This window comes from Meles meles, chromosome 10, assembly GCF_922984935.1.
Source record: "Meles meles chromosome 10, mMelMel3.1 paternal haplotype, whole genome shotgun sequence".
NCBI lineage: Eukaryota > Metazoa > Chordata > Mammalia > Carnivora > Mustelidae > Meles > Meles meles.
Genome location: NC_060075.1, coordinates 20,130,654 through 20,156,570, shown reverse-complemented (window position 1 = coordinate 20,156,570; position 25,917 = coordinate 20,130,654). Strand labels below are relative to the sequence as shown.

General features: G+C 40.7%; 1 protein-coding gene across 3 annotated transcripts in view; it reads right to left on the bottom strand.

Annotated features, from left to right (window-relative positions):
- CHCHD3 (coiled-coil-helix-coiled-coil-helix domain containing 3) overlaps nt 1–25,917 on the bottom strand; it is a 286,910-nt gene that overhangs the window by 99,708 nt on the left and 161,285 nt on the right. The window lies entirely within an intron of this gene.

Genomic DNA, 25,917 nt, shown 5'->3' with positions numbered 1-25,917 from the left:
ACACACAAAAATACAAATAATAAACACATGGGGAAAAAAAGCCAACCCTAAGACATATCCAAGAATGACAATGAAATACCATTATTCATCTACTGAACTGACAATAATATAAAATAGTAATAATAATGGCACAGATACAGGAAAATAATAATGTCACAGATACAGCAAATATACATTCTGACATACTGGTCAGGATGTAATTTGGTATAACCTCTTTTTAAATGAATTTGACGAAAGGTAGTATTTTTAAAATGTACATATTCACTGAGATCTATACCCTATTTTTAGGACTTTTCTTAAGTACTTATGACAATATATAAAAATGTTCAAGATAGGGTTGTTTAGAATTGCAAAGATACAAAAATAAAAACCAATTTAATGGTTAAATAAAAATATCCTCAAAATATACTAAGTTAAAAAAAGGAACAGAAAAAAAAAGGAACAGATTATAAACAAAAAGGACAGTACAATCTCTTTCTTTGTAGGGAAAGAAAAATCCAGAAGGATACTCAACAAAATGTCAACAAAAGTTATAGTAGAATGGTAGGTTTATGGGTGATTTCTAGTTACTCCTGCTTCTTTATATTTTCCAAATTAAAAACACACACACACACACAAATACTTTGTAGTCAAAGGACACAGGAGGGAATTTTCTGAGGTGAGAGAACTAGTCTGCTTGTCGATACACCACTGCATGCATTTGTCAAAATCATAGGACTATATATCACAAAGAATGAATTTAACAATGTAAATAAAACGTATACCAATGAAGTACACTAAAATTCATGAAAATAACTACATATAAATATATGGATGAATGTGTGCATATATTTTTCTTATTTTTAATCTGCTTATCACTTGACCAATTGTATTCTAGGCATTTAACCCTAGGAAATATTAAGAAAAGCACACAAGGATTTAGATCTAAGAAAATATAAAAAACGTTACTTAAAGCAAGAAACAAGTGGGAACAATAGAAGTTTGTATAAATAAGATTTGGTCCAATAGGATATTGATTATAAAGATTACAGTCCAAACATAATGCCAAACATTTAGAGCCATTAACAAAATAATGTTCTCAGAGAGTAATTTTTTAAGTCAAAATTTTATCTGGCGGTCGGGGGAACAGGTCATAAAATAGTATGTACAGGAAATTCCTAATTTTGGTTAAGGAAGGAACAGGAAGAGTTGAGTGCACCTTGTTATACAGATTTAGAAAAGCGTATCTATTATGCCAAGATGTTAACAGTGGATATCATATGCATAGTGGGATATTTTTTCTTATTTGGACTACTCTACTTTCTAAATTTTCTAGAAGGAACAATTACGACTTCTGTAATCAGAAAAATATTTAAAACATTATCACATACAAGTATCCCTGACTATGAGATGAAACATAATATGAGATAGAAGCTCAGAGAGTGAGGTATTTAGTAATTATATTAACAACCAAATTGTTATAACAACTTGAACAATAATTTATAGCATGGAAATGACCTTACCTACAAAATCCTTAATGTATCAGCACTTGATTCTCTCAAAGTATGACATTACCCATGTTACAGTTCTTAAAACACTTGCACTAAATGTTCCTTGTGTTCACATATAGTGCACAGTGAGACATTTTTTAAAATGCGAAGAAAAAGTATTATGTATTCTATTATGGTCATTTAGAAAACACTCAAGAATCCAATACTACAAACATATTGCTTGAGTCTACTGAGGACGACATGCACCAAAAAATTTAATTTTGAGGAGCAACATAAATAAAGGATATATAGTGATATCCTCATTCACCTGTCAAAGATGTAATCTTTGAAAAAACTTAAAGCAACGTGTGAAAAGGTCAGGTGTGCACACTATAAAGGAACTACCTCCAACGACCCTAAACCACCAAGCTACTGGCTAACATCACAAATCTTTCCCTAGACAGCCAACAGAATCAATAGTTTGAGGTCCACCAGGGAGAATAACAAAGCAAGAAACATGGCCACAACACCTGAACCGCACATTGCTTTGAAAGTTAATGTGATGCTGGGAGGGAAAGTCACACAATATGAATCCTGAAACTTAAATAAGCCCAGAATACATTGACTAAGTTAATAGCTGCCAAGGATGGAGAGTCACACTCAACTTACGAAAAAGCAGTAAACCAAGTGCAAGGAAATAAAACTTCTACGAATAACTCTCTAACAGGGAGAACATCATTGTAAATGAACAAAAACAGAGGATTACAACATGACTTATTGTTACAGAACCATTTCTTTAGGGGAAAAAAATGAATATAAGAAATTTCCCTTCATCTCTTGTTTACTATTCATCCTGCTGCAAGAAATGTGCACTGATTAGTTTTCAGATCCTGTTAGATTTGGGATAACATGATTGGGCTTGAAAACATGACAGGACTTAAGTGGATCGTTATGGAAAACTAGAGCATCCCATATGCAAAAAGGACACAAAGAAAACAAGGAAATCCCGTTTTCTTGAAGAAACCCAACACATAAATATTTCAATGTTTTAACTCCGTGTTGGTAGCTAGATTCCAAATGAAGTGCCCCGTGTTAACTTCCTTAAGACTTACTTCTTTGCAGAAAGGATCTGAAGGCACTTATGACAAAGAATATATAATAAGGTCAACAGAAGTAAAAACCGGGATTACAGATATGACATATTGTGCTGTTAGGAACTTTACCTTCCCACATACATTCCTAGGTAACTCTTCATAGCGAAAGCTTTTTGGCATAGTAGCTCAGCCTTCTTAGGCCCAGTTGCTTCTGAAGACTGAAGTGTGGCACAGGGTACATGGCCTGGAGAACCCCGTGACATCACAATCACTTAGCTCAGAGGTTGTACTGTTACCTTGGACATCAAATACAAGGCATGTTAAGGAAAGATTCTGGGCTACTGGAAAGCTCGTACATTTTAAATGACAAAGTTCCTTGAAATGCCAGTGTGTTCAATTTGAACAGCTCAAGGGAGAAAACAAAGCAGGTACCTGCTCAATTTTCCATGGGAGGATACTATGACACCAGAGATTACTAGGGTTGAGAAAAGGCAACAACTACAAATCAACCTAAATAGGAAATCCCTATAATGATATTTCCTATCATTCTAAATCTTATAACAAACTTGAAACACACACATAATGGATGGAGAGAGATTTAGTCCTTCACAGTGATATGGATAATCTGTAGCAAAGATCAGTCTCTATGTTAAACTCACATAAGCAAGTAAGGGCAGGGAAAAGAGCTTTATTTCTCTTCAGAACTACACAGAACACAAAATATATAGGAACCAAGGAAAAATATATGCTGACATAAAACAGAGAACTGAAGGATCCAATGGGGCTGAGTCATAAACTTGTAGGGTAATAATCTATTCAGAAGCTGTAGAACATGATCACGGTGAATACCAATTAGCCATAACAAAATAAAGTAGCCACGTATTCAATCAGCTCAATACTAGACTTCTGTTATGAGAAATTACACAGGGTTCACTGAGCCTTTATCAAGTGACATTAGTAAACAAAGAATCATACTTAAAAGCACTGTTTTCTGAGCCACAGTAGATTACCTTCATCTCGGTGAACGTAAATGATGCCCACCCTATTATCCACTGTAGCACACTGTTCAGTGACGACTTAGAGGCATAAGCGACGAGCGAACTCCAGCTTCAAATGTGAAACTACGCTTACCTGCGCAAACACAGTGAGGCCTGGCATAAGCTGAATATTAGACTAAGACTTAGCAACAGACCTCCTAAATCTGGAACTCCCACCCAAGCCTCTAGGACTTGATCAGTCCATTTCTTCCCAAGGAGAGCTTCGGGAACTCTCCTCTTCATTTCACCTTCCTTCACGCTGATGACTTACTAGAAACAGCCTGTTGAGTATGTCCTCTGCCACTCTGGGGCGTATCTGTTTATTTTCTTGAAAAAAGTGAGCAGAGCCAGGTAAAGTGTTTTTAAAACTAAAAAGTAAAGCAAACAATGAGTGAAGAGAGGACCTTAAGTACATAAATTTAGAAAGAAAGCAACCTAGTGTTGCTTTGCTTTAAATTTTCCCACAAGTTCTCTCCTAACATTTGAGAAGAACATGGTATTTGACAAAAGAAGGAAAATTAAGTGCTAGATGAAATAAAAAATGGTTTTACAAGCTTTCATCTACAGCTTTAGAGAGGAAAAATAATTTTTAATGGCACATTCACTTCTCCAGCTTTCTAGTTTAATTTGGAACTTACTATCACTATGACAGATAGTAGAAACTCCACCTGGTGGGGAGTTGGGAGACCCGTTCCAACTCTGCTAAACCACCGTGTGACCACACACTGACACACCCCAGCCCCTACCCATGGTCTAAAACCCCTCTGTAATGTTACTTCCTTCATGTAGCTATTGCCAAGTAATAACCCCGCTGCCTCTTCCACTTCTGTACCTAATACAACTTTTCAATAGGTCTCTTATGGTAACCTCCTTTTTTGTTTTTGTTTTTTTTAAATAATTTATTTTTAAGTCATCTCTACACGCAACGCAGGGCACGAACTCACAACCCTGAGATCAAGAGTTGCATGCTCCACTGACTGAATCAGCCAGGCGCCCCCTTATGGCACCCGCCTTTGACTTTGCCTTGTATCATACCTGTTTATCTACCCACAGCCCCTCTCTCACCTGCAAACTCTGAGACAGGAAAAGAGATTTACTCCTCTCTATGGATCTCTGACTCAACCTCGGTCTGTGGCTTCCACAGTGGAAACACTTGGGGCATGGCAGCCCAAATGAAAAAAGTACACTGAGGTAAAGAGTCTAGACACAATTTCTGGGGAGCCCATCTGTCACGGAATCTGTGATGTAGTTCAAAATACACAGGTGACATTATGCGTCCACATTCCTTAGGTTCAGCTCTGAACCAGGTGCTGCCAGCACGCCACTCGAAGACACATCATGTGGGCACCACCAGCAAGTGCTCTCACCGGAAGCTCCAAACTGGAAGCTGAAAGAAACGTAGAGGTGCCTTCTCCAAGGGTGTCACTCGGGCGTGCCTTGATCAATAACGATGTTTTGCTACTTAGCACAATGGCTGTTGGAAATGAGATTTTATTAGTGAAAATGGTTCATTAACTAGCATGATAGATGTTAGATGCAGGTTCCTTCTAGTTAGTAAAATGAAAACTGAGAAAGACAGAAAGGTTAGCTACTGTAAAGATACTCCTACATCTGCTAGGTAACCTGTTTCAAGACTACCTGAGGTTATGACCACAAAGCTTACAGTTCTAACTCTAGGGATGGTACCTTTGGCTTGATCACCTAACCGGCTTCTATCCAGACACTGGTCCAGGGCAGAGGGTCTCATCTTTGCCACTACTGACCTTCGGGGCCAGACCATTCCGTGCTGTGGAGAGCCATCCTCTGCCCTGCAGAATGCTGAGGGGCACAGCCAGCCTCTGTGATGCCAACAGTACCGTCCCAACCCTGAGCTATGACAACCAAAAATGTGTCCAGGCGTTGCCAAGACTGCCCCCAGTGAAACGACTGGTGTAAAGGGATTGTTGGCTGTCTGAGGCTGGTTATAGACAGCCTTTTTTACCCCAAGTAACCCTCTTCCTGAAAAACAAACATACAAATAAACACTTTAAAGAATAGACAATTGGGGCATCACAGAATTTTACTGAATGGGTTATAGGAATTATTCCGTACCTGCCTGTTAATAAAGTTTTCTTCAGTAAACGTCTGTTTGTATTACAGAATCGAGCTGGAGTCTGGCTCACACTGGCAGGGTTGCACTGCACAGGTATAATGTAGAACAGCTCACATACATGTAATGCATCATATCCCAGTGAGGGAGGACACTGGAAATGTTAGTTCTTTATTTTTGAACTAAGTGTCCAAAGCATAAAACAGGTATGTAAGTTCTATCTTTTCTCTGGCTCCTTACACAAACGGAATCAATGCCTAGACAACCTTGGATCTTGAACCCACATGCCTGATGCTCAGTTCAGGCAGAACAGATATTCAATTAACACAAATGGGTACTACTTGTTTAATATCTGTCCTGCTTGGCTAATGACAGCCCTGGACCTGATGTTAAATATTTTATGTATCATTCCAGAGAAGAGGCATATAATGCTTCCATTATAACTTACAACGCCACACGAGATTCAACATGAAACCAACAGTTCAATGTCATGCACTCCATGCTCCCCCAACCCAACACCCACTTAAAGAAGGAACAGCCATCACCATATCCATCACACAAGAAACATTAAATAAATGCAGAACCAAAAGTGAAATGAACTGTTAGGGGTTTAGAGTTCTCAAAGAAGTAGCTTTATCTTCTCTAAAACGAACACTCACTTTAGCCACTACATGTTCATGGAAGACACAAGAGAATGTAAACATGCATCAAGTCTAAAAGACCATCCGTAACAAAAACAAAGTTCCAGAAGACCAAGTTCTATAAAAAAAAAAATGAGAATGGTGTGTCACAGAATCATTAGTAAGCTCAGAACCCTTAAGGATAAGAAGGATCTCTAAAAGAGGGAAAAGTGGTTTGTAAAAAGGGCCACGTTCAATGAAACTACTGTGTGATTACGTGGACTCAGAGCAGGAAGGGGCTTTTATTATCAGATTCAGCTGTAGAGTAGATGGGCTTATAAACCACTGAAGTTGCCATTACATGTAACAGCAGAGCAGTCTTAACTCCAGACCACAGCTGACACGGTACGGAGCAGAAGGAGCAACAAGCCCTTCCAATTGCAGCCGAAGGTGCAATTATACTAAAATGTCTCTCTTCTTATTCCATATTGTGGGGAATAATACTTCCATTTCCAGGCACTTATGTATAATCTTGTTTTACCATGGAGATTAAAACTCTCAGAAGCACTCTAACACAGAGATGCTAGCTCAACCCCATTCCTTGTGCCAAGACATTTGGTATCACTGATCTGACATGTAAGCTGGACAACATAGAGACAATCACTGCACAACTTCTGAGTTCCTTTTCTTTGTATTAACCTGCGTTTGTTTAATTTAAACTTAGATGTAATGTGTACACGAGGCTGGAGTCAACCTCTCCTCTTAGAATCTATTTCACGTTCCCAGCTGCAAAAACAAACAAATAAATAAAACAAAATCCACAAAGATCATCCAGCTCATGTATCAGGAAGCAAGCAAGGCTCCAAGCTCCTTGCTGACTAAGGGAATCCTTAAGGTCAGGGCCAGAGTTGGCTCTGCGACCCACCTCTTGATGGTAGCGCACTCCCCATCAACTCCCTGACTGTATTTTTTTTTTTCATTTTGGCTCAACATTAAGGGAAGACGATGTAAAAGTGACTAACCAAAAATCTGTAGTTATTTTCAACAGTACTCAGCATAAAGAGATTTTCAAGATTTGCTGTAATGGCTACTGTAGACTATTCTAAAGATTTTTTTTTTATTTATTTGACAGAAATCATAAGTGTCACAGATTTGACAAAGAAATCTGATTTGTGACAGAAATCACAAATCACAGAGGGGCAGGCGAGAGGGGGGGAGCAGGCTCCCCACTGAGCAGAGAGCCCGATGCAGGGCTCTATCCCAGGACTCTGGGATCATGACCGAGCGAAGGCAGAGGCTTTAACCCACTGAGCCACCCAGGCGCCCCACTGTAGGCTATTCTAAAAATGTGTTCGAAACCGCCAATATGCCACGTCAGGTCAGGTCTGCTGGGATGCGGATGCTGAGACAGCATCAGAAGTATGAGATGTACTGGGGGAAGGGTAAAGGAGAGAGGGAACAGCACTGGGGGACGGAATGTCTGACAATGCTCTAGATCTGACACCTGGGATGAGAGATCAGGACGGACGGAGACAACAGCGTAGCTCTGAGAAAACCCAACCAGGACGACCAGGAGTCTTGGGGCAGAGATTGTCCAGTAGAGGAATCCTGTGTCAGGGGAGACGGCTCAGCTCAGAGCCCCTGCCGCGGGCTACCAGTCCAGTGGGAGCGTGACCTGGGGACATAATCTGCAGTGGGTTTGGGGCTTGCAGCTGCTTGAGGCTTACAGCCAAGTGCACCCTTCACAGAGCTTCTCTGCTAGAGACAGACACCCCAAGGGCACACTCCCACAGCTGCCACAGAACACACGTAAGGGCATCAAACTCTGAGCAGGTCTTAAACTTCAGCTTCCGGTTCAAGCAGAACATAAACCAGCAAACCAGAGAGCAGTTCTATCTGTTTGAACGTATCCGTCCTCGCTGGAATTGCTCCGCTTGGTCAGGCCAGGCTGGGTAATTCCAACTGGACCTGCAGAACACAATTTGATCTAGAAATCCCGTTGTTGCAGGAAAAGCAACAAAACAGTCATTGGACAGTTAAAACTTTCATTCCAGTTTGGCTGCTAGCATTGGTGGTTCAGTGGTAGAATTCTCGCCTCCCAGTTTGGCTGCTAACTCATGATTGTGGGCAAGTTCCTTCACCTTTGGGGCCAGCTTCCTTTTTTGTAAAATTAAGGGGGTGGGCTAGATAATATTCAATATCCCTGTAACATTCCCATTTCATGCAGTGCATCTACCACAACATTTCTCCTATTATTCTGTTTGAACCTACTCAAAAGCTAGGCCAGAGGAAATTCAATGAATGTGTGTGTTCTGCTGCCAAATTGCTAGGATGCTACAAACACACATTCAACAACATTTGGAAATGACAGTGTGTATGTGACACCTGGTTGCCAGGGGCAGACGCTGCACGGCAGCGTTGGCGCTCCCTCCCTGCCTGGCTTGGCATCGGTGGCGGGTCTGTGGCTACCGGAGAAGTGTCAGGGCTCTCTGTCCCAGCAAAATTCACAGGGCTGCTTCTTGAACCTGCTGCACTACCTGTCAGACTCAAACGGGTAAGACAGACGGGAAAATGGACCACTTTCTAAAACAAGTTCAACACACTGGTGCTAAGCAAATCACACTAGCTATCGTTTTCTACGGAAATATGAACAAGTTCAGAAAATACCAGGGCGTCTTTATCTCACATATGGGCTTTAAAGAGGGCAATGCAGTGTCCTAGCATCCCAGGCACATTCAGTGTATGCAAATCCAACTGCTCACTGAAGCGGGGAGAGAGGAATTTAAGTAGAGCACAGGACTCTACCCACTCCACCGGGAAGTCTGAATCCGCTGTACTCCTGGCCTCTCTCCTTCCCTGCCCAGTGAATGGAATTCTAGTGGTTCAAGATAATACAGTTTTCATTCACAAATCTTTAAACAAAAGCCAACATTTCATCTAGTGCTCATCTGAAGAAGCCTAACGACCTAAAACAGAAGAAAAACTGCATGGCTGAACTCCTAAGAATAAATCGGAACAAAAGAAACCTTTGCCTCATTCACGGATTTTGGTTTTGGGGTTGTTTTTTGTTGCTGTTGTTTTGTTTTGTTTTAGTTTTACTGACTATAATTGACAAATAATATCCACATGCTGATTTTAAGACTAAATTCTTAAGTAAGATGGGACTCCATGTATCCCAAGAAAAACCGGAATTGGCGAAGTAGTAGAAGTATAAAAATTTTTCTAAAACAATCCTCAGCAATGGCCACTGGTAATGAAAGAATGAAGGAGTACCTGGCCCTTCATGACATCCCATTTTTCCCCAAACCTGATAGGGAGGAGGATTTTAAAAATCTGTAGCCTCTGTATGCCTCCAGCTTAACTGATGGGCTAAATGAGACATGAGCTCATGGGAACAATGAATGATTAAACTCAAGCTTGAACAAAGCAAAAATGGAAAGAAGTCTTAGAGAGGAGGAATGAAGAGAATGCACCCAAACCATGAATCATCCAAATGGAAAGCAACAGAGTACACCAGAGAGAATGTAAATAAGCCACTTCTATTCATGGATCAAGCTGGTTGAAGAGGGATGAGAAGGCAGCCATTATCTGCTTCCGGGGAGTGGGGAGGGGGATCCACCGAATCAGACCTCTTCTCATTCATTCCCTGAGCGTGGCCAGCTTAGACTTAGCACGGTCCTCAGCCCTACTGGTACACTGGGGTGGAAGGACCATAATGAAGCAGAGAACTCTGGATTCTCAAATCCTAGAATCCCTTGGCACACTGGGGAGTGCCTTTCATCAAAGGTTTGCTGAACAAGGGACTCAGGAATGGACATAGCAAAACATCAGCTCAATTCTTAACATCTTTGATCACTATTAAGGACCTAAAAGTACATAATCACTTTAGAAAGCTTCACTCCACAGCAATGTGAAGTAAGGAGTACAGTTTTACACCTACTTTTTGTTTTATAAAAAATGGATGTGTTTATTTGGAGAAAAAGAGAGCGTGCACAAGCAGGGGAATGTGTGCAGGGCTTGAACTCATGACCTGAGCCAAAATCAAGAGTCAGACATAACCGACTAAGCCACCATTGTGGCCCCAACTTTTTTTTTTTTTTTTTTTTTTTTTGCATTTAAGTAAACAGTTACAGACAAAAGACTTGCCTGAAATTCACAGCTGGAATAGCTGTCACGTGAAAACAGAATTTCTGACTCTTCCCACTACAGCTTACCAGGCAGACACTTCTCTAAGTTTGGACCCAAGAATAAAAAGCAACCTCATGATTTTGACTTGGTTTTGCCTGCTGGGAAGTCAGAATATTATTAACTATTTGACATGATACCCTGCCTGCCTTATAGTTGTGGCTATCTTATTACATGTTATCTTTCTGGCTTAAAAACCATCCTCCTGTGAGTGTGATTTTCATTCATCCATCATTTGATCAAGGCCAGAAAGCTCCTAGCAACTGTTCAGACTGAGAAGCTAAGTGATCTGATTCCAGCCCCAAGGAAAATGACACCCACCCTCCTGCCTCTTAAACCAAATGCAAGTAAAAAAGACGAGCTTAATGACAAACTGAACGGCACTGGCTGCCATATTCAGCAGCTATCAAAAATACTCAGACAAAAAGAGGAAGGATCATATACATCTGAAGCAGGAACGTGCCTTAGAAACCAAGGTCTTCAGACGCTGAAGATCTAACTCTGCGACAGCTCTATCCACATAAGACCGTAAACCTACTTAGTCATGGGTTAAGAACAAAATACAGGTTATCTTGACTCACATTTTAAAGTTGACACATTAAACAATATCTCAAAAAAAAAAACAAACCACCACCTGTGAATAAGAAAAAAGAATGCAAAAGTAAGAATGCTTACTGTTCCCAACGTAACATCACTGCTCCCTCCTCTAACCCCCTACAATGCACGTGCATATTAAAAAGCATGCATTTGCATGTGTGAGCATCTACAGAGTTTCTAAGTGCTGTTTATGATCTGGGATGAGCACTGCAGAAGTGGACAAAGATATTACAAACCACAAATTACAAGAGAAAGCTACGAGAAAATAAAAGTCACAGAAAGTAACAGATATAGATGGTAAGCATGAATACCACCACGTATAAGTCATTGAGTATGGTAAAAGAAATATTGTGCTGAAAGCTCTGGCTTGGTTCTTTGAAATTTTACAGTATTAGCCAGCTATTCTAGTTTTTAAATGTTGAATGTTTTGTGATCCTTGCCATTTGTCACCTAGCACAGAATATTCCAGGCCCTGGTAAAGAATTCATGCTTTTTTTTTTTTTTTAAAATGAACTAAAAAGGCAGCCTGTTTGCTCTGAAAAATGGCTCCCACCTGCTATTAATCTGAAGCTGAAAACAAGCTGTATATGACATTTAGCAAGTTAACATTCCCCCCACTTTCCTCAAAGAAGAGCACAAGTGACATTTCATAATCTTCTCAAAAATCTTACAAAAAGTTCTGAGATGCGGATTTATATTTTACTAATAATAAACCGCAGATGACATATGAGATTATTAAAACCAGATACCGCGCCCCTGCAGGGTGAGAAGCCTGGTGTAAGCACTGGAGGAATTCCCTCCCAAGTCCCCCCATCTTCTTCCTTTGTTCTTTTTGTCTGGTGTCAGATGAACACAAGCAGTCATGATGACACGATCAAGGAAGAGTTGACAACTGGCTGATTATTTGTAAAGACTGTTGAATTGATCTTCGCAACAAGCTCTGTTTTGTCCTCCTGGAGCTGCTTTCTGTCTGCTGAGGTAGTCTGTATCCTCAAGAGCTGAAATGTACCATAAAGCTGTTAATTTATGTATTCTCCAAATAGTTCCTGGAACACTTGGGAGAACTTTAACAATGTGGCTGGTAGGAAAACCTGGCCACCAACTTACTCAGCTCTAACTAAGCATAAAACCAGGATTTAAGCAGACTACACAATTCAAGACAGTCCATAAATGACTCTGGGGCACTTGTGAACATGTCTCTTCCTGGGCTTTCAAACCCTTTTAACCTGCAAACACGCTAAGTTAAATGCTAAGGTAATCTACCTATCTGAACAACAAAATCAACTTACCTATTCATTTATTCAACAAGCATTCAGTGAAACCTATTTGATGAAGATCCTCCAACGCTGTGCTAGACATGGTAGAGCAATAGCCAAATCCATCTCAATGACCATACGTCACAACCCTAAAGCTCCAATTTGCACTGAGCTACAAAACCAGCAACAATCCCTTCTTTTCTGTGAGGGCTGTGTCCTTCAGGGATTTACAAACTGGGGTGGAGGGCAGTGCATGGGTTGTACAAACAAACAACCATCATAAAAGATAATATATGATAAGGACAGTGAGTACTGCAAAGAAAATAAAGGATTCGATCAGCTGGACTGAGCTTGAAAGCTCGATGAGTGGGATTTAGATGGGCAGAGATGGAGTCAAAGGCCACTGCAAGAAAGGGGACAGTAATCAAAGGTACAGAGGAGAGAAGACAAGAGGCCTGGGCATGTACAGCAGCTGAAGAGGGAATTACAGTAGGAGGGTCAGGAAGTAAGTGGAAACTAGCCTGCAGGAAGACGGAACAGTCAGGCTAAGAGGTCCGGACTTCAGCCTGTAGGCCATGGGGGGCCTCTAAAGGTTTTTGAGTGTGATGAAAACAGTATTTTAGGAAGAGTAATCCTAGTGTATAGGATGGATTAGAAAGAGGGGAGAAGGCCAGTGGGGAAACCATTATGGGGGCTGTTGAAAGGATCCAGGTGTGAGATAATAGAGGCCTCCATGTGCTGAATGGCAGTTATGTTTCCACCAGCACTTTCTAAATCCCATCCAAAGTAAATAATATAAGTTCCAGTGAGAGGACAGTGCACTACTGAAAGAACAAACCATTCTCCAAAACACAGGGGGGCGCCGTGCAAGGATTAACACAGTGTGTACCGTTAGCACTGAAACCATGTCATCTGGAGATAGGCCACTGAAACATTTGATGCCAAACACACATTCTAAAATAAAATTAACTGGAGAGGAAGACACAATTAATGAAAGAGGATGGAAACTGGGAATGTCATCATGAGCTATTAGGCATTATTTTCTTTAAACACCAGTGACAGTCAGAGGTTGACAATCTGGTGTTGAAGAGAATTATGCTGCCATCACAAGGAAACATACAACTGGGGGCTTTCTCCATGTCCAGCTCTACATAAGTACCAATGCCCTCCCATAAAAAAGCTCAAATTTGCTACAGTCTAACACTAAATTTTAATTTTAATAAGACCTACCACCTTAGAGAGATCATGATGGTTCTAGATAAATTTTAAAATACCCTAATTTTAATACTTCCTCAGATTTTTCACTGACATGTTGTTCAGTATGCCACTTTTTTTTTTAAATATTTTATTTATTCGACAGGGAGAAATCACAACTAGGCAGAGAGGCAGGCAGAGAGGCAGGCAGAGAGAGAGGAGGAAGCAGGCTCTCCACGGAGCAGAGAGCCCGACGTGGGGCTCAATCCCAGGACCCTGGTATATGACCTGAGCCAAAAGCAGAGGCTTTAACCCACTGAGCCACCCAGGTGCCCCTCAGTATGCCACTTTTAAAATGTGACTCGAGGAAACCTGTATTCCATTCTTAACTTGTGATTTAACTAGCTTTCAGGTAGGCATCCTTTAGTCTCAGGACCTTGGTTTCTAAGGTATGGTCGAAAAGTTAAAACTCTAGACCCTCTGCCAATGAGTTTCAATAGACAGTTAAGAGGCCCCGATAAGTGGGTCAGAAGCACAAGCCTTTATCCTATGTGCTGGGTCCAGATCATGTTGGCTCCTTTAGGCTTCCATGGACAGCTCAACAAAACAGAAGATAAACCCAAGGGGACAGATCCCTGAACTCGAGAGTCTGGAGAAAGCCACTTTTAATAACAAAGGTTAATAAAAACTCCTAGTTGTACAGCACTTAGGAGGTCTTAAAATTCTTTCATATTTATTACATCATTTAATTCTCAAAACAATGCTAAGACTAAATTAAATTTTCCAAACTATGACTACAGTGCTCATAGCATAAAAACAGTAAAATAAGCCCTGGGAAAATTATCACCCCAATATTACAGTAGAGCACACTGAGGGTCACAGAAGTGGGAAGAAATGGCCAAGACACATGGCCGATAAATGGTCAAGACGTCTTCTATCCACAACTCTCATTATTACACAAGTGTCTTTACCACCTTTTCTACAAAGCCACACCCAGGCTCCGGTGACCATTCCTTTTATGGACTCCCATGGCACTTGCAGCCTGAGGCACCAATTCATTCAGTAATAGTTATGAAAAAATGTCTATGTGTGAAGCATCATACAGAGTGCTATTGCTTAGGAGTATACTAGTCAGATTTCTGCAGAGAAACAGAACCAAGAAGATACATAGAGAGACAGGTATTAAGAGGAGACTTATTATAGGAACTGGCTTGGGTGGTATGGAAGCCAAGAAGTCCCACAATCTGCCTTCTGCGAACTGGAGAATCAAGAAAGCTGGTTAGATAATTCAGCCTGAATCTGCAAGTCTAAGAACCAGAGGAGCTGACGGCGTAACAATCAGACTGAGGCCCAAGGTATGAGAACCAGGTGGTATAAGAACCAGGGTGGGGTCGCTGGTCTAAGTCCTGGAGTCCAAGGACCCAAGAACCAGGAGCTACAATGCTCACCAGCAGGAGAAATGGACAGCCCAGATGAAGAAAAGAGAATTCACCCTTCCTTTGCTTTTTTTGTTCCATTCACCTCAACAGACTGGATGACGCCTGCCCACATTGGTGAGAGCAGATCTCTTTACGCAGTGTACTGTATCAAGTACGTTCATCTCCTCCCGAGACACAGTCACAGACACACTCAGAAGTAATGTTTCACCAGTTAGTTATCTGGGTATCCTTTAGACCAGTCAAGCGGAGACATAAAATTAATCATCAGGGATTGGAACGAGAATGAAAAATAATCAGATAGTTTTTCCTATGAAAAAAATTGCTTCAAGAAATAATGTAAGCATGCAAATAACTACAAAAATGAAAGTAAAGGATTGTGAACCCCTCAAGGGCAGGCAGGATGTCTTTTGATCACTCCATGAACAGAGCCTAGCAGGTACCTAAGAGAAGAAGGTTTGGTGGATGAATGATGAGATTTCCTTATACACCTGCCCACATTGTTCAGGCTCCTGACAGATACAGAGTGGCTTAACTAAATGCACATTCCTCACTCCTCAGCTTCCTTATTCTTAATAACTACTGGGATTTCGAGGAGTGTATTTTTGAGAGAGAAAGGTGAGTGTAAAAAAAAAAGTGTATTTCTGAAATTCCCCTTTCTAGATCTCTCTCCCAATTTAATACTGTGCATTTTTCCACATGTCATTTTCTCCATCTCTCCTGTTCCAAGAGCTAGGCCTAAGCAGGCAGCTTACTACTTCCATTTCCTCCTGATCCAACCTGCCCCACTCTACTTTATCACAGGAACAGAGCAATGCACTCTGATCAGCGAAGAGCTAGCAATTACGTGCTTCCAAGACTCCTTCCTGAATGGAAGACAGAGGCATGTCACCACCTCTCTCTCCCATGCCCATGGCAGACATCACTCGGCCATCACTGCCCTTGACTCAGAGTCTGAAAGGGGCTGTAGAACCTCCTGAACACACAGGGCTCTAGGCAGGCAGTACTAATCGAAGGGACTTGGCTGACAGTTTGCCAGAGTATGATCCTGGCTGTCACACAGGCTTTCAGTGAAAGAAAAAGCAGAAGAAAGTTACAGAAAACTAAGAAGAATAAAGGAGAATAATTAAGGGGCAGGAGATGCAATCACAGATTAGACCCAAAAGAAGCACAGACCATTCTGAACCATAAACAACCAGGAGTGAAAGGGCATGGAGACAGTGGACAGAAAGCTGGAGGAGATAGGAGTTCTACCACCACAGAGCAGGGATCCACCAGTCCCAGGAGCATGCCCACTCCCTAAATGAACACATCTAAGTAGAAACAGGTGGAAAGAAAGAAACTCACATTCTGGGAGTCAGGGACTGATGGGGACAAGATGGGAAGAGCCAAGCCCAGGAAATGTTCAGAAGATGACTTGCCACCCCCATCCAAACAAAACTAGGGGCCACCCCAGAGCATCACGGAAGCACCTGTTAGAGTCACCTTTAGGCATAGAGCAGCCGAGATTACTTAAACAGTCCCTGCTTAAATGGTGTGCCCGGCAACCATCAGACCGCAAATGGGTCATAGCAGACACTGACAAGAGATCCATAAAAAGGCCCAAGGAGCCCAAAGGTGTGGACAGCTCAAATTATTTTCATTTTCCTTCTTCCCATAAAAGTCCTGTGAGAAACCGAAAGTTTATTGTCGAGGTGCTTAAAGTTACATGGAAAAATAAAAATCCCATGTACTACGGGGTACAGAACTATCTTGGCTCAGCCTACTTGCCCCTTCCAGATAAACCCCTTGCTCTCTTACCCACTGACTTAGTGCCTTTGGACTAAGCTCACAGGACTCATTCTTGGCTCTCCAAACCCATCTATTCTAAACCACCTTCTCAAGCAGGTTAAGTGTTTAGAACTGTATACAGCGAGGGTGGCTCAGTCCTTAAGCATCTGCCTTCGGCTCAGGTCATGATCCCAGGGTCCTGGGATTGAGCCCCACATCAGGCTCCCTGCTCAGCCTGCTCTGCTCCTCCCTCTCCCACTCCTCCTGCTTGTGTTCTTTCTCTCACTGTGTCTCTCTCTGTCAGATAAATAAGCAAAATCTTTAAAAATAAAATAAAATAAAACTGTATACAACAGAACATTTTTGGCACGAGTGAGTTTTTACCTATACACCCAATCTGACAAAAGAACTGAATATACATACAATTTGAGTAAACTAATAATCAAACATGAATGTGTCCTCCCATGTCCTTTTTATTCCCTTTTTCCCCTCAGTTACTACTCACATTTTTATCTTCAGCTGCTTCTTTGATAATACATTAAAAATCAAATACATCAACCTAACTAGAAACCTGTTGTATCCATAACTCTTCCTCATCCCGTATATGCAACTAATCACAAAATCCTATCAATTAGTATTTCATGTACCACCTTTAGGATTTTTTTTTTTTAAGATATTATTTATTTATTTGAGAGAGTGAGCAAGAGAGCATAAGAGTAGGGGGAGGGTAGAGAAAGAAGCAGATGCCTTGCTGAGCAAGGAGCCTGGCACGGGGTCCTAGGCTCGACCCTAGGACCCTGGGACCATGACCTGAGCCGAAGGTAGACACTTAACCGACTAAGCCACCCAGGTGCCCCCACGCTTAGGATTTATGTGATATTAATTTACCACCATTTAAGACCCACTGCTATTGACTTGATATTTTTCTTTACACTAGCTCACTTTTAAAGGTTCAATAATTGTAAGAGAAAACTTTATATAACTATCATAATGAGAAAGCCAGATTCAGCTGTCATATATAGAAGATAATAGGGAAAGTACAGTGGGAACAATTTCTGGTTAGAAATTATTGCCCAACCCAAGATTCTGAGCTGAGACGTGGCCTGTCTCTTTGTCAAAAAGGCAGATAAACTTTGCTGGTGGTTAAAGACTAAGCAGCACCTCCGACGCTGGCAGTGAACTGCGCAGGGGTTAATTATATACAATCCGCAGCCGGAACTCCTGGGTTGGAATTTCAATTCCTCCACCTGTTAGGTATGTGATATAAGGCAAGTTACTTTAACCTCTCGGTGCATTAGTTTCCTCATCTATAAAATGGGACTGTTAATAGTACCTCCCTTATAAGGCAGTTATGAGGTTAAATGGATTAGTATTTGCAGAACACTGAAATCTTCACTGTATGTTTATTGTACATAGAGTGTGACTACCACGATGACACAGCTCGGTTCTACTGAAGAGCACACAAGCATGGTGACAACTGGCAAGTCACAATGAACAACACCCTATCGTGTGATGAAAATTCCAGAGCATCGATCAATCAAGATACCAGGTATGTCAAGGACACATACCAAAAGAAGCCTGAGAATGAGTATATAGAGATTTCAACCTAAGTGAAGGAAGTGAGCTCTGCCTTTCCTCTGCCTGGACTAGACCAGGGATTTGGCCACTCCCCAAATTCAACAACCTCTGGTGGATGTAGTAGGCAAGTCAAGGATGACAAAACTCTGCTTCAAGGACCTAGAAATCTAAAGAGGGAGAGACAGATGATTTTTAAAAATCACAACATAATGCGATGATAAAGGTAGTGACATGGAAATCAGAGAAGGGGAAAATGATACCAATGGAGTCAGAAAAGGCTTTGCCAACGAGGTCAACATCAAGGTGGGTCCTAGAGGCTGAGTAGCTGTTCATCCACCAGACAAGAGAAAGGGCCATCCAGGCTCAGAATGCAGGAAGCCTAAAGGTGGAAAAGCAGACTGCGTTCAAGGACTGGCACCACATGTGAGTACGTGAACTGCCTCTTCTATGTTGTCTAAGCACCCAAACCCCAAATACACAAGACTCTGAATGGGGGGAGGTGTCTATGACACAGTGCTTTCTTGCTACGTCATGCCCAGGCTGAACAAGTGTGAAGAATCAGCGGCTGAGGGACACTCCAGTGGGCTGAGGCTGGTAGCACAGGGAGGGGAGAAAGTCTTTAAAGACAGCTGGAAAGATCACTGAGAACGATGTGGCATCACTGTGACCAGCTTGGAAGCAACTAGAAAACAAGATCACGCTGATGAGCAGCAAACCAAGCCAAATGGGTGTTGTGAGCAATGGATTTAGAAGGATATCTGGATGAAAATCAGGGATATAAAGAGCCAAAGGCTCTCTAACTTCTTAATTTAGGACATAGAAGCCAACCAAAGCAAGGGGTTCTGCATGTCTGTTTTCTTGAACATGCAGAAATGACATTACAACCTCAACCATTGAGACCTGGGCATACAACTGTGTTCATCCAAGGCGTTCCTGAAATTAGTACGATTATGTATAGAATCAATAGGAAATAGATTTCTCCATAGAACAGGTAAGGAAAAAAAAAAGACTAAACTTAAAAAAAAAGTATGACCTATTTGTTGTGAAAGTCACAACAGATTCGATTTCAACAAAGTACAAACATACTTTCCTTTTCCAGTCAACAGCCTTCAAAGTTCTCAACCACTGAGCCTAAAAGTGGAAGAAATGGGTGTAGCTATGGCAAACCAGCACACCCTATCTGACAGACATGTGTGTGAGTGAGTGTGTGCTGGGTGAAGGGAACAGGAACCCTCAAATGCTCTACACTGTCAGGTTACTTAAACACATCAATTTAGAAACAATGGGAAAAAGTTTACTAATGACGCTAAAATAGAGAAGAGAAAGATACATTCAACAAGGACACTCTGAAGTCCTATAGATAACCACAAGCTTGGAGGGCATCCATTGGGAGAGAGCAGCAAGGAACCAAAGCAGAGGTAAATAGGTATGACTATGGGTAAGACAGAGGTAATCAAGCATGGAGACAATTCTGACAAAGCTTTACTCTGATCAAGCCTTATTTAGCGGGCCAAAGCATGGGCCGGGAAGCCTGAGAAAGTGCTGGAACTGGCATGGTGATGGCAGATGGGGACAATTTCTATTGCTCCCTCGTTCTCTTTCCTCTGGTGTTTACTTTTGGACTCTTTGTCATAATCTTTCCCTCCTTTATTTATCCATCTTCGCACTTATCAAGAATTTCTTTCTCCTCTTGGCTCTCTTCTTGGCTTATTTCTTCTTCCTCACTTTTGTTCTTGCCCTTAAGTGGGCAAAAATATATGTGATGCCTTAGTTTGTTGTTGTTTCCAAGTTCAAAAGAGGTCAAGTTGAGTATGTCACACATCTGACTCTCAAAATCCACAAGCATTAGTTTCACCCCTGGTGCCCTACTTCTTATGGCTGGACTCCTTTTTTTTCCCCCCTCCAGATAATTAGTAGGAAAAAAAAATTACAGAAAAAAAATTTCCTATGCCTGATTTAGCAAATACATTATGAGGTCTCTTCATCTTTGCTTATATGAATCTCTCCCCGATCCTTTCATTACTTCTCTAATTTTTAACTTTGTGAGCATGGGGAAAAAGAGTAAGAAGACACAGTATCGCTGACACATGTAAAATTGTGATGCTTTGTGTGAGTTATAAAAAAACTAATTTTTCACAGAAAGCAAAATGTTTTTCTCTGGTAAGTCAAAGTTAGCATTGCCATTCTGGACTCTCACACCACTGAGTTAACACATACGGGGTCAGGCCAATGAATTCCTGAGCCCCCTCCTGAAACCGGATTTCCAAATGTCTCTTGTCTACTGGTTATCTATTTTTCTAATTATTTCCCAATGATCTAGTTAAACAATCCTTCTCATCCCTTAATTTCATATACTTCTCAATTTTAAATCTACTTTCTTCTTCTACTCTTCATCCTAACCAGTTTATGGCTGTCTGGGTCTACCATTCAAGTGCTCTTTCAGAGACTTAGAAATAATAACTAAATCACTCAGTGGGAAAAGATATAAACTGATAAAAGTGAAACTTTGTTGAGCAGCCTCTTTTTCCCTAAATACATGGCTTCGTATCACCATTCTTTATTATCCCGAGAATGAAAAGAACATTGTAGGAAATTATTTACAATAAACTCTAAGTATGTAATTTCTTTTGAGTACATTCAAATAGTATGGCTGCATCCAAGTTTATGATTCTGCTGTTGTTTAAAAAGAAGAGTAAAATCAATATATATAACTGCAGAACCCTGTATTTGGTTGGCGAGTTTATTATTCTGAATCTGGACAGAATCTAAAAGTGTTCTATACAATCCCAACAGAGACGATTAACCAATAGACTTTCCTTCTACCAGAACTAGTTCCTGTCTTTAAATGAAATGCCTCCTGCTGAAACTGAATCCTTAAAAAAATTAATCCCATACTCAGATGTAGCTAGAAAAGAGCCAGTCGTAATCCTCCATATCGTACTTCTACACATACTACCGGAAGGTAATCCCCTCAAACTTCTCCTCTTTTAACTAGATATCTGTGTTATACAGCTAAATATTTTTTTATCCAGCTCTTCAACTGCAATGTGGATCTCTTCTGTATGTTATTCAAATTCTATGCCCCTCTCAGGTTATTTAAATTCTGTGAACCTTGATTTCTTCATCTAAGAAATACAGCTAGTGACACCTGACTTTTTCCTCTCTTTTAAGAATCAAATTAAATCATATGTGTAAAGGCATTTTTAAGAAGTTAAAAACAACATACTCATTCTAAGTAGGTACATGAGCAAACAAATGAGAAAAGGGGACCAGAATGAAGAAAGGACATTAAGGATAACACAGTTAATATTCAAGTCAAACTCTGTCTATATTTCCTGCACTCACTAAAGCTTATTCACTCTGTGACAACTTCCAGTTTTGAATCTATTTAGGACTAGCATAGCAAATGATAACAAGTTAAGATCTTACCTATTGCTACATTGAGAAAGATCTATTGCAAAAATCTTGAGCTGGCTGCTGGATGGGCGATGGTATAGTTAGGGAGACAAAGACACTAAATTTCAAATCTAACATTTACTAGCTTTAGAGTCTTGGAAAAATTACATAGGCTATCTGAGTCTTAGATTCTCCATCACCAAAATGAGGACAGTAATCAGAGTTCTGGCACCGTGTGGCATACATTTGGGAAACCATACAATCAGGACCAGTAAATGATACACAAATACAAAAGCTACCTATGTATTTTATAACATTAAGTTGTAATAAAGCATCTAAATACCAATTCTTTGCCAGTTGTCTGAAATAAGAATGAGTCCTTTTCTTTGAGTATGGCTCTGCTGAGTTCCCTATCCTCTTTATAATAGACTGTCATTAATTTGAACTGGTTTTCTTAAAGGTGAGTAAGGACTAAAAGACCCTCACAGAGCAATCAGCATGCAGGATCCCTCTTGATTTCCAACCCCCAATCCTTCCCACAGTTCTCTCACCCATAGCCGTACCTAATTCAATAGCCAGTTTTCAGTAAATCACATTTATGAGTCTTTCCAAAGCATTCACTTTACTTTTCGTATAATAGCGAGAGATGACATGACATTTAACTAATTTATGCACTAACAACACCTAACATAAACAGGCTTGCAAACAAACATGAATGACTTCTGGTAAGCATCCAACTTAAATGAATGTCAGAAAGTCTACTAGCGACGAGCACCGACAAATCACGGAGATCACTGACTGCATTTCATGAGGGAATGGAACGGAAGTTGTTTAGCCGACCAGGCGGTCCTGGGGAGGTCAGAAAAGAGTTTATACTACAGCTGAGTCATCACCACCGCTTCTGCTCTCACTCTAGTCCCATATACCTGGGTTTGCTCCTGGAAGATCCCGCATAAACCGTTTAACATTCTTTGACCACATGATCCCTACGACAATTGATATGACTCCCTCCACAAAACTACAAAACTAACTTTCAAGTTGACCAAATCCAGTCACAAGATTTCAAGATTCCTCTGAAGTGATTCTAGCTTGCAGGAGGCAGAGACAGGGAAAGATCCAGGAATATTAAACACAAAGCAGACCACTAAAAAACAAAACAAAACAAAACAACAATAAGACCCCAGAACACTCTTTGGCTAACCTTATAATGAGAGCATTTTCTACACAGTAAGATGTGTGCGGCCCCTGTGTACACCACTGGGTGAGCGGAGATGTCTTGCTCCAGCTTCGACAAATTGTGTTCTAGATGCAACCCAAACTGTTAACTCCAAAGAACTGGACTTTTAAACCTGGTGCTTCTCAAAGACTTACAGCTACAATCTGATGTGTCACACAAGTATGAGGAGCACGACAAGTAATCCTACTCTACTAATAAAGTATTGAAGACTCTGACCGACTGACTTCTTACACAAACCATAAATGACCCACGATTATCCCCGTGATAAGCTGCTCTCATTCCTTGGGTTTCTGGGTTGTTTTCTAAGTGAGAGTGCTACAGTTAGCACCCTGGAAACGCATACCATCATCACCCCTTTATCTATCCCTTTACTTATAATGTGGGTAATCTATGCAGCACCACAGCACATATGAACAAGGAGAGAGAACTGCTGTTCTACCACTGAGGTCAGTAAACTGGAGCCCAAGGGCCAAATCTTGCCTACCACTTATTTTGGAAATAAAGTTTTATCGAAACATAGCCCCATCCATTCACTTACATATTTGTTCATGGATGCTTTCGTGCTGCAATGACAGAGTTACATAGTTGCAAGAGAAACTGTCTGGCCTGCAAAGCTTAAAATATTTACTATCTGGCCCTTTCCAGATAGTTTGCTGACCCTGGCTCTCACAGAAATATGGCACCTTAATCAAAAGGCCTAGAAAACCTGGTCTTCTGACACTGTGGGAAAGAAAATGAATAGCTATATAAAGAAGATGCTTACCTAACACGCAAGTCACCCCAAAAGCAAGCAGATAACTTAGATACAGAACTAGTGTTCTGAATGACCAGACATACGCACTGAAGATCAAGTTCTCTCAACTTACTATTCTTTTTTTTTTTTTTTTAAAGATTTTATTTATTTATTTGACAGAGAGAAATCACAAGAGAGGCAGGCAGAGAGAGAGGAAGGGAAGCAGGCTCTCCACTGAGCAGAGAGCCTGATGTGGGACTCGATCCCAGGACCCTGAGATCATGACCTGAGCTGAAGGCAGCGGCTTAACCCACTGAGCCACCCAGGTGCCCCAACTCAACTTACTATTCTTAAATACAAGACTATGAGTCAGAGGATAGCTCCTGAACTTGCGTTTTATTTATTGTTTATTTGTTTATTGTTTACTTGTTGCCATAAAAAAGAAAAGCAAAAGTGATTATGGAGTTCCAGGATGGTGACAGCATGCTCTTGTGTGTTTTAGAACCAAGATATTCCGTGCTCAATATGCCTATCCAACAAATGGCTCCTCCGACCCAAGTTCAAATTCACTTAGAATTATAGGCTTGCTATCTTCCAAAATAAGAACATAATCATTGTTCACTTAATTGTTTTATTTTATGCATCAATATTTTCTTAATGTTCTCAGGTTTTAAATTTTAAAAAGCTATTAACAGATTGCTTTTTTAAAATATCTGGCACTGTAGTTTATCATGAAAATGGCTTTTTAAATGATACATCCCAATACAGCTCAGCTTCTTTGTTGAATGAGAGTATGAAAAATAATTCTAGACTTCATTTCTTTTTTGGCCACCTAACAACACTTACTGGCTGAGTAAGAACCACAGTAACAGGTAATTGCTTGGGTTACAATGGGAACCACATGTCATATCCTCATATGGGCTCCTGGGAAAGAGGCTGTTCCCCACCTACCACTGACAGTTTCCTCTCTACAAGTCACCACCACAGAAAAGCAAAACTCACTGAATATCATTAAATGTGGAACAAGGGGAAGGAAAAGTCATATGAACAATATTTTAGTGTTAATATGATTATATTTGAGTAAATTATGACTCCAATTTTGAAAAGATTTGAGGGTCTATATATACATACAAGCAAAAAAGCTAAACTCTACTCATAATGATACTCTAATTTTATAAAATTCTTCTCTACCAAAGAATTCAAACCAATTATATATTCCTGAAATATACTTACACGACTACTTTCCTCCAGGCTCTGAAATTTCATTTAAGAAATGTAATAAAAGCAAGTAAATTCCAAGTACAAGGACAAGTTTCAGTACTCACCCCTTGAAACTGTTCTTTTGCAAAGTAATAAGATTAATCATCTACAAGCCTCTGCATATTAGGCCCATCCTAAAAGTAAACAGTAAATAAACCTAATACTTGCTTGAAGGACGTGTGAAAAATCTTAATTTACAAATAAATAGAAATTAAGAAGAGCTTGAGATCTTTAAATAAAAAACCAGAAAAACATGACACACACTGACAATAAGCACAAAAAAAGTTTACATTAGTCATCTTCCAAAGATTAAATTCAAGGGCAATTGCTTGAAATTCTGAGTGTATTTTTCCATTAGAAAATGGCCCAAAGGCAGCTGTAAAGCTGTAAAGTCCCCCTTTAGGGACTTTTTACCACCAAGTCTCAGAGGCTGATGGCACTGGGTTAGTGAAATGTCTAATTTCCCTACAGAACATAGGGAATTTGCAGAGATATAGAATTGTAGAGTTTTAAAGGATTTGAGAAATCCATTCTTTCAAGCATCATCTCTGTTGATAGGAAGAAACAAAGGCCCAGCAACAGTAAATGACCGCCGGAGGACCCATAGCCAGAAAGAGTCAACACAAGAGCCAAGAAGCACTGCCTCCATTCCCGCCATCTTTTTCTGGGTACACACAACTGAGGTTGACTGGATCAGTGTTCTTATGCTCACAAAGAGAATGCAGAAAGGAAAGAGGAAAACCCGTTGTCAACTTGGCAGGCAAGAGTCAGGCTGGAGGGAAAGAAGAAACAGCTTAAGGGGAGTGCGGGGAGACGGGAATGAATGGGCTTGTAGCGCACACTCAAGTTACCCTAAGAAGGAAGAAAAGGGTTGGTTGACCAAATCACTCCTGACTCAGAATCTGTTTGCATGCCTTGAATGTGACCTTTTCCAAGCAAAACTACTATTACCACTAAGTACCTGCG